Raw genomic sequence first — 19,400 nt, 5'->3', positions numbered from 1 at the left:
GGGGGGCTCACCGGAGTTAAGGAAGAACCACCCGCAACGGGGATGGGGGCTCGCTGGAGAGGTACCCCACTATCTATCTTAGGGTTCAGGATGGGGCGGGGGGCTAGAGGGCTGGCCGGGGCGGCGGTGGCGAGTTGTTTCGGGGCGGCGAGGCGGCGCTGGGGCCAGCGGTTCGACCGGTGGTGGCTGGCAGCTCAGGGGGGTGCAGGTTGAAGATGAACTGCAGGCCCTCCCTAAACTACATGTCAAGTGCCTCTCTACTACCATTGCATTCAATTTCGACAGTAGCATTCTGATTCCACAATAAATTTCAGTTTCGACAGTTAAGTTCAGAGTCAACAGTTTTTACCTCATCTGTTGTAGTCAGGTGGTTTTTGGTGATGTTAATTTTACATCCATTTTACATCATCTATTGGAGATGCTATTAGAATCCCACTTGAGCTTGACGATGTCTGTCTTGTGCTGCTTCAGCCTTGACGTCTTACGGCTCACCGGACCTGCTCCAACGACAGAACGATCCATCACAACAGAGCAGTTCCCTGGACGCTGTCTATAGATTCCTCAGATCTTCCTCCACACTTCCGACAGCCACCTCTGCCTCAACTGCTTCAGCGACCAACCCAATGATGCTGAGGTCGACACGGCTACGGCAAAGAGGTTGTACACTTGTAGCATCACTTATTACTATACATTCACGTCGATCCATTAGGGCTATTTTGGTTCAATCGAAAAACATCGATCCTGTGGTTGTTACCATCACTCTAAATTTTTGCATGCTCTCCTTACATAATCTCACCATATTTTTTTGTATGCATGTCAGATAGTGTACACAGTCATGCTGAACATGTAGAGAAAAAGAGAAGAGTTTTGTGCGGCAATACAATGTCATGCAGACATCGCTCCATGGTGGGTTCAATGGCAAACCCTCCCCACCCCAAATTGTAATCCAGAGGAAGATATCTGTTCTGAGGTGGATTCGGATGCCGCTGACCACTCCTATTTACCCCCCAAGGTGTTTGCTCTACCTTGGCATGATGATGTTAGTCATATCATGCATATGTTGCCTTGCAGTGCCTACTTTTGACATCATATATGTCATCTGCTTAGTTTAGACATGATCTGTAATGCCACCTATTTAGTTTCTATATCATATATGGGAATTATGCAGTCTCATGTCTTTTAGCCAGCCATAATATATGTGAAATGTGCAATGCCATCCTGTTTAACCAGGCATCATATATTTGAATGATATCTTGCCCATCCTTTTCCTCATTACATTTCCATTTGTCGACAATGTTTGTACATTAAACTACTCTTCCTGTGAATCAGCCATTTGGGTGGGAGATGGAAAAATCTGGAGTGAAAACAAGGCCTTCAGAGCAGACAGTGCTACCTGTCGAAGCAGATCTCTTGTTGGGTCCCGATAGCTCCTCGGAGATGGATTCAGAGACAGATGACCAGTCGTATTCCCCCACTGAGGTGTATGCTCTAACTTGGCACGGTTATACTGCTCATATCATGCATACGGTGTCTTGCATTGCATAGTTTAGACACCATATACACAATATTCAACACCATGCTCTTAGTTCAGACGTCATATCGAATGCCCTCTGTTTAGCATATAAATCACATATGTGAATTAAATGATGTGATCCTGATTATTTAGATAACATGTAGGTGAATTATGTCATGCGATCCTGTTTAGTTATTCATCATATCTTTGAATTATGTTATGCTATGCTATCCAGTTTAGATAGACATCATATATGTGAAATTATGTCATGCTATACGTTTTAGTTAAACAATATACACGTCAACTATTTCATGTCTTCTTTTTCCACACTATGTATTGCATCTGTCTCTCATACAATGTCTGTACATTCAACTATGTTTCTTGTTTATCAGCCATTTGAATTGGAGCGGGTGATGCCAGTATCTAGCAGACTAAAAACACGGTCTTCAAATAAAACAGTGCTACCTCTTGGTGGAGATAGCACCCTGGTTGTACATGCACAAGAACCAGCCCTACCACACATAACCCAAACTCTCGCAGATTGTACCCCTACTACGATGGACAGAGAACCAGCTTCACCCAATCTAACCCCAAACCCAGCCGATAGTAACCCAGTTCCTGTTGACACAGCACCGTCTCCACCACAGAGCTCCCAAACAAGAGCAGTTAGTAAGGCAGCTCCAGTGCCCAAAGGGCCAGTACTATCATGGTGAACCCCAACTCCACCAGTTAGTACGCCTATTCCTGTGGAGGAAGCACAACCAGCTAGTCATAGTTTAGCATCTATCGCATTTGATGTTGTTAAATCGTATGTGCGTATCTTCCCATCTTGGAAATATTATACTCAAGATGAAGGAAAATACCAGTTGCAGTTGTTTGTCCAGGAGTTATGTGTAAGTAATGTTATTCGTGGCAATTACTTTGCTTCGTCCCATACATCCTACCTCCATGATGGTTATAATACAACAAAATTTCCCATTTTTCTCTATAGAGAAGGACCGATTTGGAAACTCAGGACGAGGTAACCTGTGCTAATACCTCTGCTATCTTCAAGAATGCTTGGTGGCAGTATCGGAATTACCTGAAGAAAACGTACTTCACCGGCAAAGAAACTCATCAAATTCCCTTACGTTCTCCTGAGACACATTTACTGGACGTTGACTGGGAACGCCTTGTTCTGTAATGGTCCCGAACCAAGAATTTGGTAAGGTCTATGAGCTCATTTTCTATTTTTAAATATTATATTCTTGCGTCTTACTATACTCTGTTCATGTAGAACAAGTGCCTAAACCTGAAGAACAACTGTTCTAATTTAAGATTCCATTGCTACCATAGGACATAGATATATGTTTGTTTGATGCTTTTATTATGTACTAGTACTTGGCAATAGAAGACTTGGTAGTTTAATCCTGTCCACCTTACTAATGAACTGGTTCACCAAAATGAGTTTCATATACTAGTACATGCTAAACTTGTTATGTGTCTACTTGTTTCTTCTTTTAGAATGCTGACAGAATATTGGGGAAGAGTGCCTTGTTAAGCAACGGTAAAGGAAGTGATGTAGATAAGGTTCAGGATAGTGACACATCCTGTCTTGGTTTAGTGTTGGAGTTACTGGCCACTACCACTTGCACAAGCTATTCAAACTCACTGTCTGAATCAGTTCGGTTTCTTGAGTCTCAACTACAAGCTGAAAGACATCGATCAGATGTGTTGCGATAAGAAGCAGAAGGACTACGGAAGTCCCTGGAGCATTCAGATGCATACTTTCTGGTGCAACAGCAAGTGTTGGAGGATTTTAACGCCAAACAGGACAAAGCTAATCATCTTGCTAAGTTTGTTGCCAGCATGGTGGATACCCAGGATAACGTTTCTTGAGCTCTTCTGAAGTTGTTTCAGTTATGCTCTTGTTTTGCTGCCGCGTTTATTTGCACTGGTGGCCAATTTTGACGGCCAGTGTATATGATTTGCTGCTTTGTTCCCTATATTTGCACTGGTGGGGAACTTTGATGCCCAGTGGATGTAATATGTGTAATAGCCGTGATAGCCTAGCATTAGTTGCTTGCTTATTTATTTCCTTGTTGTCTTGTTTATTTGTTTTCTTGTAGTCATTGCAGTTCTTTTTCCGCGGTTAACTAGTGGCTGCAATAACCTATTTTTTAAAACTAGGCCACAATAACCATGGGCTAATATTTACTATAGTGACACTGGGCCTCCTACGGGCCGTAGAAACAGTGGGCCTTCTATGGACCGTAGAAACAGTAGGCCTTCTACGGGCCGTAGAAACAATGGGCCTTCTATGGGCCGTATCATCAATGGGCCTTATACGGGCCGTATGATCGATTGGCCAAACATGGGCCAATAACAGGCTACATTATGGCCGTAAACAGGCTAGAGTTGGAATCGTTCATTCATGGGCCGACCGTAACGGGCCATCGTTAATAGGCCGTATTGGATGATGCTATGAAAACAACCCAATGTATTAACGGACCACAAACGGGTCGACTATAACCACGGGTTGAATTTGGCCCACAAGCAGTAACGGGCTGTAAGTAAACGAATGCTGGAAATGAGCCCAAGAATAAATGGGCTCTAAGAAGGCCGAAAGATAACATCGGCTGGAAACGGCCCAACGGAATAACGGGCCGTTAATGGGTATAAAGTGATACACTGTTCATTACGGGCCAGTTTCACCACGGGCCGTTAATGGGTGTAAAGTGATACACGGTTCATTACGGGCCAGTTTCACCACGGGCCGTTAATAGGCCAAGAGTTACATGGGGACTCATATGGGCCGAAAGATGTCATGGGCCATACATGGGCCAGAAGTGAAAATGGGCTGGAATCATATTGGATGGCCCAGATGATGCTACTGGGCCTAATTCGGATAGGGCGTAACGGGCCTTGGATTAGCGGGCTGTAAATGGGCTATATGCGAACATGCCGTTAACAGGGATTCCATGGGCCGGCCCGCCACCTTTTGACCAAGTCAAACGGTCCGGCCTTTTCACAGGAATGGGCCTCTGTTGGGCCGTGACACGTTTCGACGTATCATAGGCGCCTATCTGACCCACTGACGAGCTGACACATGTTTCTCCGGCCAATAAGAATTTTACACGTGGAAATTTCCCATTGGTCGGGGCTGTTAACGGGTTATCAGATCCAAAACCCGACCCGATAGCTTAACGGCATTCCGTTACAGTGGATGCCACGTGTCGGTCACCCTTGATGAAAGCACTTCTGTGACGCGCGATTTATCGTCATGGAAGTGGACACTTCCGTGATGATAATTTTGGTAATGTCATGGAACACTTCTACGACGGCACAGGTATGACTATCTTGATTCTGTCATAAATTTTTCATGGATGTACATGCATGACAAAAAAGCGACCTACTGTTACAAACACGTATCATCACGGAAGTGTATTTTTTTGTAGTGTTTGTAGGACAGTAGAAAATTTCCCCCAAGTGGATGACCTAAGGTTTATCAATCCATAGGAGGCGTAGGATGAAGATGGTCTCTCTCAAGCAACCCTACAACCAAATAACAAAGAGTCTCTTGTGTCCCCAACACATCAAATACAATTTTAAATTGTATAGGCGCACTAGTTCAGTGAAGAGATGGTGATACAAGTAGTATATGGATGGTAGATAATAGTTTTTGTAATCTTAAAATATAAAAACAGCAAGGTATATAATGATAAAAGTGAGTGTAAACGGTATTGCAATGCTAGGAAACAAGGCCAAGGGTTCATACTTTCACTAGTGCAAGTCCTCTCAACAATAATATCATAATTGGATCACATAACTATCCCTCAACATGCAACAAAGAGTCACTCCAAAGTCACTAATAGTGGAGAGAAAACGAAGAGATTATGGTAGGGTACGAAACCACCTCAAAGTTATTCTTTCCAATCAATCCGTTGGGCTATTCCTATAAGTGTCACAAACAGCCCTAGAGTTCGTACTAGAATAACACCTTAAGACACAAATCAACAAAAACCCTAATGTCACCTAAATACTCCAATGTCACCTCAAGTTTCCGTGGGTATGATTATACGATATGCATCACACAATCTCAGATTCATCTATTCAACCAACATATAGAACCTCAAAGAGTGCCCCAAATTCCTACCGGAGAGTCACGACGAAAATGTGTGCCAACCCCTATGCATAGGTTCATGGGCGGAACCCGCAAGTTGATCACCAAAACATACATCAAGTGAATCACGTGATATCCCATTGTCACCACAGATACACACAGTAAGACATACATCAAGTGTTCTCAAATCTTTAAAGACTCAATCTGATAAGATAACTTCAAAGGCGAAACTCAATTCATTACAAGAGAGTAGAGGGGGGAGAAAACATCATAAGATCCAACTATAATAGCAATGCTCGCGATACATCAAGATCGTACCACCTCAAGAACACGAGAGAGAGAGAGAGAGAGAGAGATCAAACACAGAGCTACTGGTACATACCCTCAGCCCCGAGGAAGAACTACTCCCTCCTCGTCATGGAGAGCGCCGGGATGATGAAGATGGCCACCGGAATGGGATTGCCCCCTCCGACAGGGTGCCAGAACGGGTCTAGATTGGTTTTTGGTGGCTACAGAGGCTTCTGGCGGCGGAACTCCCGATCTATTGTGCTCTCCGATCGTTTCAGGGGGGCACGAGGGTGGAGGGCGCGCCCCCTACCTCGTGGCTTCCTCGAATCTCCCTTGAAGTGGACTCCAAGTCTCCCGGGTTGCTTTCCTTCCAAAAATAAGTTCCGTGAAGTTTCAGGTCAATTGGACTCCATTTGATTTTCCTTTTCTGCGATGCTCTAAAACAAGGAAAAAACAGAAACTGGCACTGGGCTCTGGGTTAATAGGTTAGTCCCAAAAATAATATAAAAGTGTATAATAAAGCCCATAAACATCCAAAACAGAAGATAATATAACATGGAGCAATCAAAAATTATAGATACGTTGGAGACATATCAGCATCCCCAAGCTTAATTTATGCTCGTCCTCGAGTAGGTAAATGATAAAAATATAATTTTTTATGCAGAGTGCTACTTGGCATAATTTCAATGTAATTCTTCTTAATTGTGGTACGAATATTCAGATCCGAAAGATTCAAGATAAAATTTCATATTGACATAAAAATAATAATACTTCAAGCATACTAATTAAGCAATTATGTCCTCTCAAAATAACATGGCCAAAGAAAGTTCATCCCTACAAAATCATATAGTTTAGTCATGCTCCATTTTCGTCACACAAGAATGCTCTCGTCATGCACAACCCCGATGACAAGCCAAGCAATTGTTTCAAACTTTAGTAATCTCAAAACTATAAACTTTCACGCAATATATGAGTGCGAGCCATAGATATAGCACTATGGGTGGAATAGAATATGATGATGGGGGTTATGTGGAGAAGACAAAAAAGGAGAAAGTCTCACATCAATGAGGCTAATCAATGGGCTATGGATATGCCCAACGATTGATGTCAATGCAAGGAGTAGGGGTTACCATGCAACGGATGCACTAGAGCTATAAATGTATGAAAGCTCAACAAAAGAAACTAAGTGGGTGTGCATCCAACTTGCTTGCTCACGAAGACCTAGAGCACTTGAGGAGGCCCATTGTTGGAACATACAAGCCAAGTTCTATAATGAAAAATTCCCACTAGTATATGAAAGTGACAAAACAAAAGACTCTCTATCATGAAGATTATGGTGCTACTTTGAGGCACAAGTGTGGAAAAAGGATAGTAGCATTGTCCCTTCTTTATTTTTATTTTTTTATTTTTCCTTTCTCTTTTTTAGGACAATGCTCTATGAATGATGGTCATCACACTTCTATTTACTTACAACTCAAGAATTACAACTCAATACTTAGAACAAGATATGACTCTATATGAATGCCTTCGGCGGTGTACCTAGATATGTAATGAACCAAGAGTGACATGTTATGAAAGAATTATGAATGGTGGCTTTGCCACAAATACTATGTCAACTACATGATCATGCTAAACAATATGACAATGATGAATGTGTCATGATAAATGGAATGGTGGAAAGTTGCATGGCAATATATCTCGGAATGGCTATGGAAATGCCATAATAGGTAGATATGGTGGCTGTTTTGAGGAAGATATAAGGAGGTTTATGTGTGAAAGAGCGTATCATATCACGGGGTTTGGATGCACCGACGAAGTTTGCACCAACTCTCAATGTGAGAAAGGGCAATGCACGGTACCGAAGAGGCTAGCAATGATGGAAGGGTGAGAGTGGATATAATCCATGGAGTCAACATTAGTCATAAAGAACTCACATACTTATTGCAAAAATCTACAAGTCATCAAAAACCAAGCACTACGCTCATGCTCCTAGGGGGATAGATTGATAGGAAAAGACCATCGCTTGTCCCTGACCGCCACTCATAAGGAAGACAATCAAATAACACCCCATGTTTCAAATTTGTTACATAATGTTTACCATACGTGCATGTTACGGGACTTGCAAACCTCAACACATGCATTTCTCGAAACAATCATCAAGCATCAAACTTCTCTTGGTATTCAAAACACTCATAAGAAAACTTTTTACTAATCTTGAACACCTAGAATATTAGGATTATTTAAGCAAATTTCCATGCTATTTAAGACTCTCAAAATAATCTAAGTGAAGCATGAGAGATCAATAGTTTCTATAAAACAAATCCACCACCGTGCTCTAAAAGATATAAGTGAAGTACTAGAGCGAAACTATATAACTCAAATGATATAAGCGAACCACATAGAGTATTCTAACAAATTCCAAATCATGTATGGCTCTCTCAAAGGGTGTGTACAGCAAGGATAATTGTGGTAAACTAAAAAGCAAAGACTCAAATCATACAAGACGCTCCAAGAAAAACACATATCATGTGGTTAATAAAAATATAGCTCCAAGTAAAGTTACCGATAGAAGTAGACGAAAAGAGGGGATGCCTTCCGGGGCATCCCCAAGCTTTGGATTTTAGGTGTCCTTAGATTATCTTGGGGGTGCCATGGGCATCACCAAGCTTAGGCTCTTGCCACTCCTAGCTTGTTCCATAATCCATCAAATCTTTACCCAAAACTTGAAAACTTCACAACACAAAACTTAAAGTAGAAAACTCGTGAGCTCCGTTAGCGAAAGAATACAAAACACTACTTCAAGGTGCTTTAATGAAATCATTCTTTATTTATATTGGTGTTAAACCTACTATATTCCAACTTCTCTATGGTTTATAAACTATTTTACTAGCCATAGATTCACCAAAATAAGCAAACAACACACGAAAAATAGAACAGTCTGTAGTAATCTGTAACTAACACAAAATTCTGGAACCACAAAAAATTTAAAATAAATTGCTGGACCTGAGGAATTTATCTTTTAATCATATGCAAAAATAATTAACTAAATAGCACTTTCCAAATAAAAATGGTAGCAATTCTCGTGAGCGCTAAAGTTTCTTTTTTTACAGCATGATCATAAAGACTTCACCCAAGTCTTCCCACAGGTTCTACTTGGCACAAACACTAATTAAAACATAAAAACTCAATCATAACAGAGGCTAGATGATATATTTATTACTGAACAGGAGCAAAAAGTAAGGAACAAAAATAAAGTTGGGTTGCCTCCCAACAAGCGCTATCGTTTAACGCCCCTAGCTAGGCATGATGATTTCAATGATGCTCACATAAAAGATAAGAATTGTAACATAAAGAGAGCATCATGAAGAATATGACTAGCACATTTAAGCCTAACCCACTTCCTATGCATAGGAATTTTGTGAGCAAACAACTTATGGGAACAATAATCAACTAGCATAGGAAGGCAAAACAAGCATAACTTCAAAACTTTAAGGACATAGAGACGAAACTTGATATTATTGCAATTCGTACAAACATATGTTCCTCCCTCAAAATAATTTTCAGTAGCATCATGAATGAATTCAACAATATTACCAGCACCTAAAGCATTCTTTTCATGATCTACAAGCATAGAAAATTTACTACTCTCCACATAAGCAAGATTCTTCTCATTCGGAATAGTGGGAGTATCATAAGAGACTCAAATACTATAAATTGTTTCCACATAACAAGAGTAATATTCAGAGAATTGGTATTCATAATCATGACAAGTTTTATAAATATAATCATCACTACTCTTTATAGCATAAGTTCTATCACAATAATCATCATAAGCAGCAACTTTGTTCTCATCATAATCGATTGAAACCTCTTCCGAAATAGTGGATACATCACTAAATAAAGTCATGACCTCTCCAAATCCACTTTCATAAATATAATCATCATAGGTAGAAGACATGCTATTATCATCAAAACTTGGGAGGCTAAAAATATCATCATTATTAAACATAGCATCCCCAAGCTTGGGACAAACATTAATTTCAGCAAATATATTCTCAAATATGTCATCCTCATCAAACATAGCATCCCCAAGCTTGGGACTTTTCGTATCATAACCATAATCACTCTCATCATGAATAGTATGGATAGCACCAATAGTATAGCAATTGTCATATTCCAAGCAAGTGCCAAAAAGATTTTCAAGATCATAAGAAGTATCATTATCTTCCCAATCATAATCATCACAACAAGCAATAGGCATAACTGGATCATCATCAAGTGCATCATCTTCCACAATTATTTTTGATTCATTTTCATGAGGCACAGCAATAATAGGAGCAACATTATTTGGGAGAGATATCTTTTTACCTCTCTTCCTTTTTGTTTTCTTCTTCTTCACCACATCATGTGTGGGTTCAATCCTCTTTTTGGAGCTCCTTATTAATTAGATTAGTTGAATAGACGGCTCCTCCTCGTTACCAGATTCATCATAAGAAATAATAGGAGGGTATTGGGAAGTCTCTTCCCTTTCATTAGTATTCTCTTCATCTTCTATTAGTTTTCTTTTATTTATGTAGTTGGCAATATAAGGATTTTCAATGCAATTCACTGCACAATACATATAAATTTCCTCTAGATCAAAACCAAGAAGTTTATAACGGGCAAATTCTGGAAGATGCTTAGTTATTTGTTTCATTTCTTCGTAGCCCATAAGCAAACTAAGTTCATTATAATGTGCAAGGGAAATCAACTCATCACAATTTTTGGACATGATTAGATCATGAAACAATTTGCATCGGATAGCTAAATGACCACTTTCATTGCAAAGTCCACAAGTACGGCCAAGAAAATTTAAATTTTCAGCACAATCATCTAGACTTTCTTGCAACAATTTAGTTTATAAGTGCTTATGCCTCTTGCAATATCTATCTTCCCTATTGGTGTGTACTTGCAAACCCAATGCACTCCACAAAAATTGACATGTTTATAGGAGACATTTTCATCATAACTAGTACAATCATCATTAGTACTATGGATATTCAAGGAGTTCATACTAACAATATTGCAATCATGCTCATCATTCAAATATTTAGTGCAAAACATTTTAATTCATTCTTCTTCTAACACTTTGGCACAATTTTCCTTTCCATTATACTCACGAAAGATATTAAAAAGATGAAGCGTATGAGACAAACTCAATTCCATTTTTATGTAGTTTTATTTTTATAAACTAACTAGTGCTAAAACAAGAAACAAAAAGACTCGATTGCAAGATCTAAAGATATACCTTCAAGCACTCACCTCGCTGGCAACGGCGTTAGGAAAGAGCTTGATGTCTACTGCACAACCTTATTCTTGTAGACGTTGTTAGGCCTCCAAGTGTAGAGGTTTGTAGGACAGTAGCAAATTTCCCTCAAGTAGATGACCTAAGGTTTATCAATCTGTAGGAGGCGTAGGATGAAGATGGTCTCTCTCAAGCAACCCTGCAACCAAATAACAAAGAGTCTCTTGTGTCCCAACACACCCAATACAATGGTAAATTGTATAGGTGCACTAGTTCAGCGAAGAGATGGTGATACAAGTAGTATATGGATGGTAGATAATAGTTTTTCTAATCTGAAAATATAAAAACAGCAAGGTAACTAATGATAAAAGTTAGCATAAACGGTATTGCAATGCTAGGAAACAAGGCCGAGGGTTCATACTTTCACTAGTGCAAGTCCTCTCAACAATAATAACATAATTGGATCACATAAATATCCATCAACATGCAACAAAGAGTCACTCCAAAGTCACTAATAGCGGAGAGCAAACGAAGAGATTATGGTAGGGTACGAAACCACCTCAAAGTTATTCTTTCCAATCAATTCGTTGGGCTATTCCTATAAGTGTCACAAACAGCCCTAGAGTTCGTACTAGAATAACACATTAAGGTACAAATCAACCAAAATCCTAATGTCACCTAGATACTTCAATGTCACCTCAAGTGTCTGTGGGCATGATTATACGATATGCATCACACAATCTCAGATTCATCTATTCAACCAACACATAGAACCTCAAAGAGTGCCCCAAAGTTCCTACCGGAGAATCACAACGAAAACGTGTGCCAACCCCTATGCATAGGTTCATGGGAAAAACCCGCAAGTTCATCACCAAAACATAAATCAAGTGAATCACGTGATATCCCATTATCACCACAGATACGCACGGCAAGACATACATCAAGTGTTCTCAAATCTTTAAAGACTCAATCCGATAAGATAACTTCAAAGGGGAAACTCAATCCATTACAAGAGAGTAGAGGGGGGAGAAAACATCATAATATCCAACTATAATAGCAAAGCTCACGATACATCAAGATCGTACCACCTCAAGAACACGAGAGAGAGAGAGAGAGAGAGAGATCAAACACATAGCTACTGGTACATACCCTCAGCCCTGAGGGAGAACTACTCCCTCCTCGTCAAGGAGAGCACCGGGATGATGAGGATGGCCACCGGAAAGGGATTTACCCCTCCGGCAGTGTGCCGGAATGGGTCTAGATTGGTTTTCGGTGGCTACGGAGGCTTCTGGCGGCGGAACTCCTGATCTATTGTGCTCTCCGATCGTTTTAGGGTATATGGAGATATATATAGGTGGAAGAAGTACGTCAGGGTGGCCATGAGGGGCCCATGAGGGTGGAGGGCACGCCTAGGGGGGTGGGTGCGCCCCCCCTACCTCATGTCTTCCTCGAAGCTCCCTTGACGTGGACTCCAAGTCTCCCGGGTTGCTTTCCTTCCAAAAAAAAGTTCCGTGAAGTTTCAGGTCAATTGGACTCCGTTTGATTTTCCTTTTCTGCGATACTCTAAAACAAGGAAAAACAGAAACTGGCACTGGGCTCTGGGTTAATAGGTTAGTCCCAAAAATAATGTAAAAGTGTATAATAAAGCCCATAAACATCCAAAACAGAAGATAATATAGCATGGAGCAATCAAAAATTATAGATACATTGGAGACGTAGCAGTTTTCTCAATAATGACATGTACTTAGCTTACTTATGTCAAAAATGGCATAATTAGCTTAGTTAGCTCATAAACGATCCATTTTACCTAGAATAGTTCTAAAATGATCCATTTTACCTTAGTTAGCTCATAAACGGTCCATTTTACCTAAGTTGGTTCTAAAATGATCCATTTTACCTTAGTTAGCTCATACACAATCCATATGACCTAAGTTAGCTCTAAAATGACCCATTTTACCATACTTAGCTCATAACTGATCCATTTTACCCAAGTTGGCTCTAAAATGACCCATCTTACCTAGTTTAGCTCCAAAATGATCCATCTTACCTAGGTTAGCTCTAAAATGATTAATTTTACCTAAGTTAGCTCATAAGCGATCCATTTCACCTAGGTTAGCTCATAAACGATCCATTTCACCTATGTTAGCTCACAAACGATCAATTTCACCTAAATTACCTCATAAATGTCAGATATTCTTCTTCTTCTTCATTTTCTTCATCTTATTCTTCTTCTAATCTTCTTCTTCTAACTTTCTTATTTCCCATTTTGCAGAATTCATTCGCTTCACGGAAGCTTGCATACATGGAGTGCTTGTTTGGATGAACTATGTTTCTTTTGTATCGATGAACTATGCATGTATGCTTTGATGACACTACTGTAATATGTATGGTTGGATGGATGTATGTGGAACTTGCTATGTATGGTTAATGGAACTATACATTTATGATGAAATTATATGTGCTGGATATCTCATATGTTTGCTGTGAACTTGCCATGTGAAAAATATATATGTATCATCTATTTGTTGTGAAAATGGATGAGTATAAGAAAAAACAGAAAAAAGAGGCAATGCAGGCTCTTTGCCGTCTGCCACCAAGGGCAACGGGCTCTTTGTCGTCCACCGTGAACGGCAAAGAAGCCACGTGGCAACCACCTGTGTTTTCTGGCAGCTGACCATTTGGTCAATTTGCCTACAGTGGCAGACGACAAAGGCCTGATGCTCTTTGCCGTCAGCCACGGACGGCAAAGACTGTCGTTAGCCACCTAACAGACTAACTGCGAGTTTATTGGTGTCTGCTTTCTTTGCCGTCCACACTGATGGCAAAGGCTCCTTTGTAGTCCGCATCACGAAGCAGATGGCAAAGAAGGTCTTTGTCGATCCTTTCTTTGCCGGCGCCTTTTGCCGTCCGCGGCAGACGGCAATGGCCTTTGCCGTCCGCCTTCCATGCCTTTGTCGTCTGCCTTTGTCGTCCGTAGTGCATGTCACAATTGGTACTGTCAAAGAAAACATTTATAATTGTTTTCACACAATTACTACTGTAGCATATCATTCCCACAATTTATATTGAGCAATATAAGCCATAGAAACTAGAAAACTAGCAAACTATGCATTGAAAACCGAATCTGTTAAAAACAGAACAGCCTGTAGTAATCTGTACGCCAACCATACTTTTGCCACTCCAAAAATTCTGAAAAAATAGGAAAACATGGGTAATTTGTCTATTAATCTTCTGCAAAAATAATCAGCATTTTACCAAGCTTCTGTTAAAATGATAATTATTTTCCTGAGCGCAAAAGTTTTTGTTTTTCAGCAAGATCAAATCAACTATCACCATCCCAAAGGCTTTACTTGGCACTTTATTGAAATAAAATCTATAAAAATGATTACTACAATAGCTTAATCATGTGAACACACAAAAACAGTAGGTATAAATGTTGGGTTGTCTCACAACAAGCGCTTTTCCTTAATGCCTTTTAGCTAGGCATGATGATTTCAATGATGCTCGCATCAAAGATAAGAATTGAAACATAAAGAGAGCATCATGAATCATAAGTTCCTCTATCATAATAAATTTCAGTAGCATCATGAATAGATGCATCAATATAACCATCACATAAAGCATTACTTTCATGATCCAAAAGCATAGAAAATTTATTACTCTCCATATAAGCAATTTTATTCTCATTCATAATAGTGGGAGCATTATAGGAAATTCGAATACTATAAATTTTTCCCACATTAAAAGAGTAATTTTTAGTAAAAGGATATTCAAAATTATGACAGTAATTATCACTACTTTGTATAAAATAAGTATCATCACAATAATCATTATATGTGGGAGGCATGCAATCACCATAGGAAATTTGATCATTCAAGGTAAGGGGACCAAAAAGATCATCTTCGTTAAGCATAGCATCCCCATGCTTGGTACAAACATTAATTGCAGCAAATAAATTCTCAAACATGTCATTCTCATCAAACATAGCATGCCCAAGCTTGTGGATTGGCATATCATAAGCATAATTATTCTCATCATTAATAGTATGAATAGCACCAACGGTACATCAATTGATATCATCATAATTTCCCAAGCTAGTGCCAAAAAGATTTCCAAGATTATAAGAAGTATCATTATGTTCCCAATCATAATCATCACAACTGGCAATGGGCATAAGAAAATCATCATCAATAGTGCTTCCGGACATTGTGCCATAAGACAAAGAAGCAATATCATCATCAAGTGCATCATTGTAACGCCCCGGTAGTTAAGCTATAGTAATATCCCACTAATGATGCCATGTCACCACCATTTACTGTTGTTAGACTCTCGTTGATTTGAGAACAGTTCAAATTCAAAACTTAAAATAAAGTCAAAAATAAAACTTTTCAAATGTCAAACTAAATTGTGTAAACTGTGGCAAATAAATCATAAGTTTTGTTGGTGAAGAAACCAAGTTTTTATAAAAGGTTTAAGTGTCCCAAAATGATTAAAACAGTAGTTAAAGCAATTAAATAAATGTCTATTAAACTTTGAAAAATACTAGACCATTTTTATTTCGGGGTAAAACTTTTATGGCAGTGGGTTATGTTGAAACATTGTTTTAGGAGCTAATGTCATATTTTAATAAACTAAAAACAATGTGTAAACTAAAATAGAAAAGAAAGGAATAAGTAAAAGAAAAGAGAAAATAAACAAAAAAGACGAAGACCCCCATCCCCTTGGGCTTCGGCCCAGCAGGCCACAGGCCGGCCTAGCTGCGGCCCACCCCGCACCCTTATCCTTTCCCCACTCACGGACACACCCCCACTTCCCCCACCTCCCGAAATATCTTCCCCCCTCTCTCCCGATTGGATCGGAAGGAGGAGGCCACTCGGCGCCAACGAACTATGCCGTCGCCCCAGTAGCTACGTCACCGCCCGGAACCCCTCGCCGAAGCCACCCCGCTACCTGCCGTCGTCGGCGCCGTCTTCCTGACTCCGCCGCTCGTCCTCCTCCCCCTCCTCGTTGCACGCCGTCGACGCACAGCGCCCCTACCCCGTCACGGATCGCCACCGTCCTCTCCATCGCCGGTGCCACCTCCCTGGACCTCCCAGACTCCTCCTCGCGCCCGCTTTGCTCAAATACAAGGCTCGGTGATCCCCGTCCTCCCCTCCTCTTTCCCCCATAGGTCACTGCGCCCATCGTCCTTCCGGTAGCCATGCTCGCCGCGCCCTATGCGCGCGCACTCGCGCGCGCGCGCCCGCGCATGCCCTTGCCGCGGCTTCGCCTGGCCTCCGCTCCCTCCGCCTCTTGCCGCTCGTGCCGCCCGCGCTGTGACTACTGCTGCTACGGCATGTGCAGCTGCCGTCGTCCGCCAACACCTTTGCCGGCCACGCCTGTGGCTTCGCGGCCTCGCTCGCCTGCTGCGCCGTGGCCCACCGCTGCCGCTATCGCCCACCGCCCCGATGTGCACGCCCGTCGCCTCCTGCTTCGCCCGGTGCCTCCCCACCTGGCCCGCTCGCGCGTGGCTGCGCGCCCGCGTTTCCGGTAGCTCCTGGCGTGCTCGCCGTCGCTCGCTCCCCCTGCAGCCCCTGATGCGCGTTACTGCTACCGCGCATCGCTGCTACATCCGCCGCGCCACCCACTGCCGCATGCTCCGGCTCCACCGCTGCTGCCGCGCCGCCCCACCTGCTGCCTTCCTCCGCCACTCGCCTACGCCCCGACGGTCTCCGCGCTCTTCTCGCGTCGCCGTACCCGCAGCCACCATCCGAGTTCGCCCGCCCAGTGCGCCCCTTTCGGGTTGGGCGTTAGCGCCCGCTAACCACGCCCGTCAAGGCCCCAAGGGGCCTATGACTAAGGGGCCCCGCCCACCGAATGTTTTTAAAAAAGTTATTAATAAACAATAATAATAATTAAATTAATAAAAAGAATTAATTAATTAATTAATTAACTTAATTAACACTGTTTAGTTAACTAATTAACTCTAATTAAACCTGCTAATTAAATGTTAACAAATAATTAGTCTTCACTCTATGACATGTGGGACCCACACGTCAGTCTGACCCAGTCAACTGCAGACGTCATGCTGACATCATGATGACATTAGCAAGCATGGTTCCGGATAATATTGAACTAAATTAATTAAATAAATGTTAAAATTAATTTAAATATTTTAAAATTAATATAAAATAAACCGTAGCTCGGTTGGAAAAACTTTGTACATGAGAGTTGCTCAGAACGACGAGACGAATCTGGATACGCAGCCCGTTCTTCCAACACACATCCCTACCATAGCGAACATGCAACAATCCCCACCGGTTCATCTGTCTGAAAACATCAAACATCGGAAATACTTTCCCGGATGTTCCCCCATTCGCCAGTAGCACCTACTACTACGTTAGGTCACACCCGACCCATCATATTGCCATGTTATGCTTTGTGATGCTTTGATTGATCTGTTATTTATTGTGTTCCCCCTCCGTTACTTCTTTCCGGTAGACCCTGAGACTGTCGGCGACCCAAAGTTCGTCTATGGTGTTGACGACCCCTCTCTCTTGCCAGAGAAACCAGGCAAGCCCCCCCCCTTGACCACCAGATATCGCCTACTCTTCTCTATACTGATTGCATTAGAGTAGTGTAGCATGTTACAGCTTTCTGTTAATCCTATTCTGATGCATAGCTTGTCATTTTTGCTACAGCTGTTGATACCTTACCTGCAATCCTAAATGCTTAGTATAGGATGCTAGTTTATCATCAGTGGCCCTACATTATTGTCTGTCTGCCATGCTATACTATCAAGTCGTGATCACGTTGGGTGTTGATCACGGGTATATACTATACTTCATACTTTACATGTTGTGACTAAAGTCGGGTCGGCTCGTTGAGTACCCGCAAGTGATTCTGATTGTGGGGATAAAGGGGCAGGTGGCTCCATCCAGGTAGTGGTGGGCCTGAGTTCCCGACGGCCCCAGACTGTTACTTTGAGGCGGAGCAACAGGGCAGGTTGAGACCACCTAGGAGAGAGGTGGGCCTGGGCCTGGTCGGCGTTCGCAGTTACTTCAAGATAACACACTTAACGAGATCTTGGAATTTGATCTGAGTCTGGCTACTGGCCTATACACACTAACCAGCTACGAAGGAACAGTTATGGGCACTCGACGTCGTGGTATCAGCCGAAACCTTCGTGACGTAAGCGACTCAGCGGTGCGCGCCAGGTTGGAACGCGTAACACAACTTCCTTTGTAATGGAGGTTGCTAGGTCTGCTTACCGGCCGCGTACGCAACGTGCAGGTGTGCAATGGGCGATGGGCCCAGACCTCTGCGCCATAGGATTTAGACCGGCGTGCTTACCTCTCTGTTTTGCCTAGGTAGGGCTACGACATGTTGATCTTCCGAGGCTGGGCATGCCCCAGAAAAGTGTGTCCGAACAAAGGGGATCGAGCGCGTTGGGAAATGTGGTGCACCCCTACAGGGAAGTTAATCTATTTGAATAGTCGTGATCTTCGGTAACAGGACGACTTGGAGTTGTACCTAGACCTTATTACAACTAGAACCGGATACTTAATAAAATACACCCTTCCAAGTGCCAGATACAACCGGTGATCGCTCTCTCACAGGGCGACGAGGGGAGTATCATCGGTTACTTGGTGAACTTACCGTCTACTCTCTCCTTCTGCTGCAAGATGGAGGATACCAGAAGCGTAGTCTTCGAAAGGACTAGCTATCCCCCTCTTATTCCGGAATTCTGCAGTTCAGTCCACATATGATACCCCCCCCTTTTCCATTTGATAACAATGCATACATATGTAGTGTAGCTCCTTGCTTGCGAGTACTTTGGATGAGTACTCACAGTTGCTTTGCTCCCCCTTTTTCCCCTTTCCCATACCCGATTGCCGCGATTAGACATTGGAGTCCAGGAGCCAGACGCCACTGTCAATGACGACTACTACTACACTAGAGGTGCCTACTACTACGTGCAGCCCGCTGACGACGACTAGGAGTAGTTTAGGAGGATCCCAGGCAGTAGGCTTGCGCCTCTTTCGATCTGTATCCTAGTTTGTGCTAGCCTTCTTAAGGAAAACTTGTTTTAAGTTATGTTTGTACTCAGATATTGTTGCATCCGCTGACTCGTCTATAATCGAGCTCTTGTATTCGAGCCCTCGAGGCCCCTGGCTTGTAATATGATGCTTGTATGACTTATTTTATTTGCTGAGTTGTGTTGTGATATCTTC

This window comes from Triticum dicoccoides, chromosome 7A, assembly GCF_002162155.2.
Source record: "Triticum dicoccoides isolate Atlit2015 ecotype Zavitan chromosome 7A, WEW_v2.0, whole genome shotgun sequence".
Taxonomy (NCBI): Eukaryota; Viridiplantae; Streptophyta; class Magnoliopsida; order Poales; family Poaceae; genus Triticum; species Triticum dicoccoides.
The sequence above is the reverse complement of the archived record's forward strand: the minus strand, read 5'-3'. Positions refer to the sequence as shown.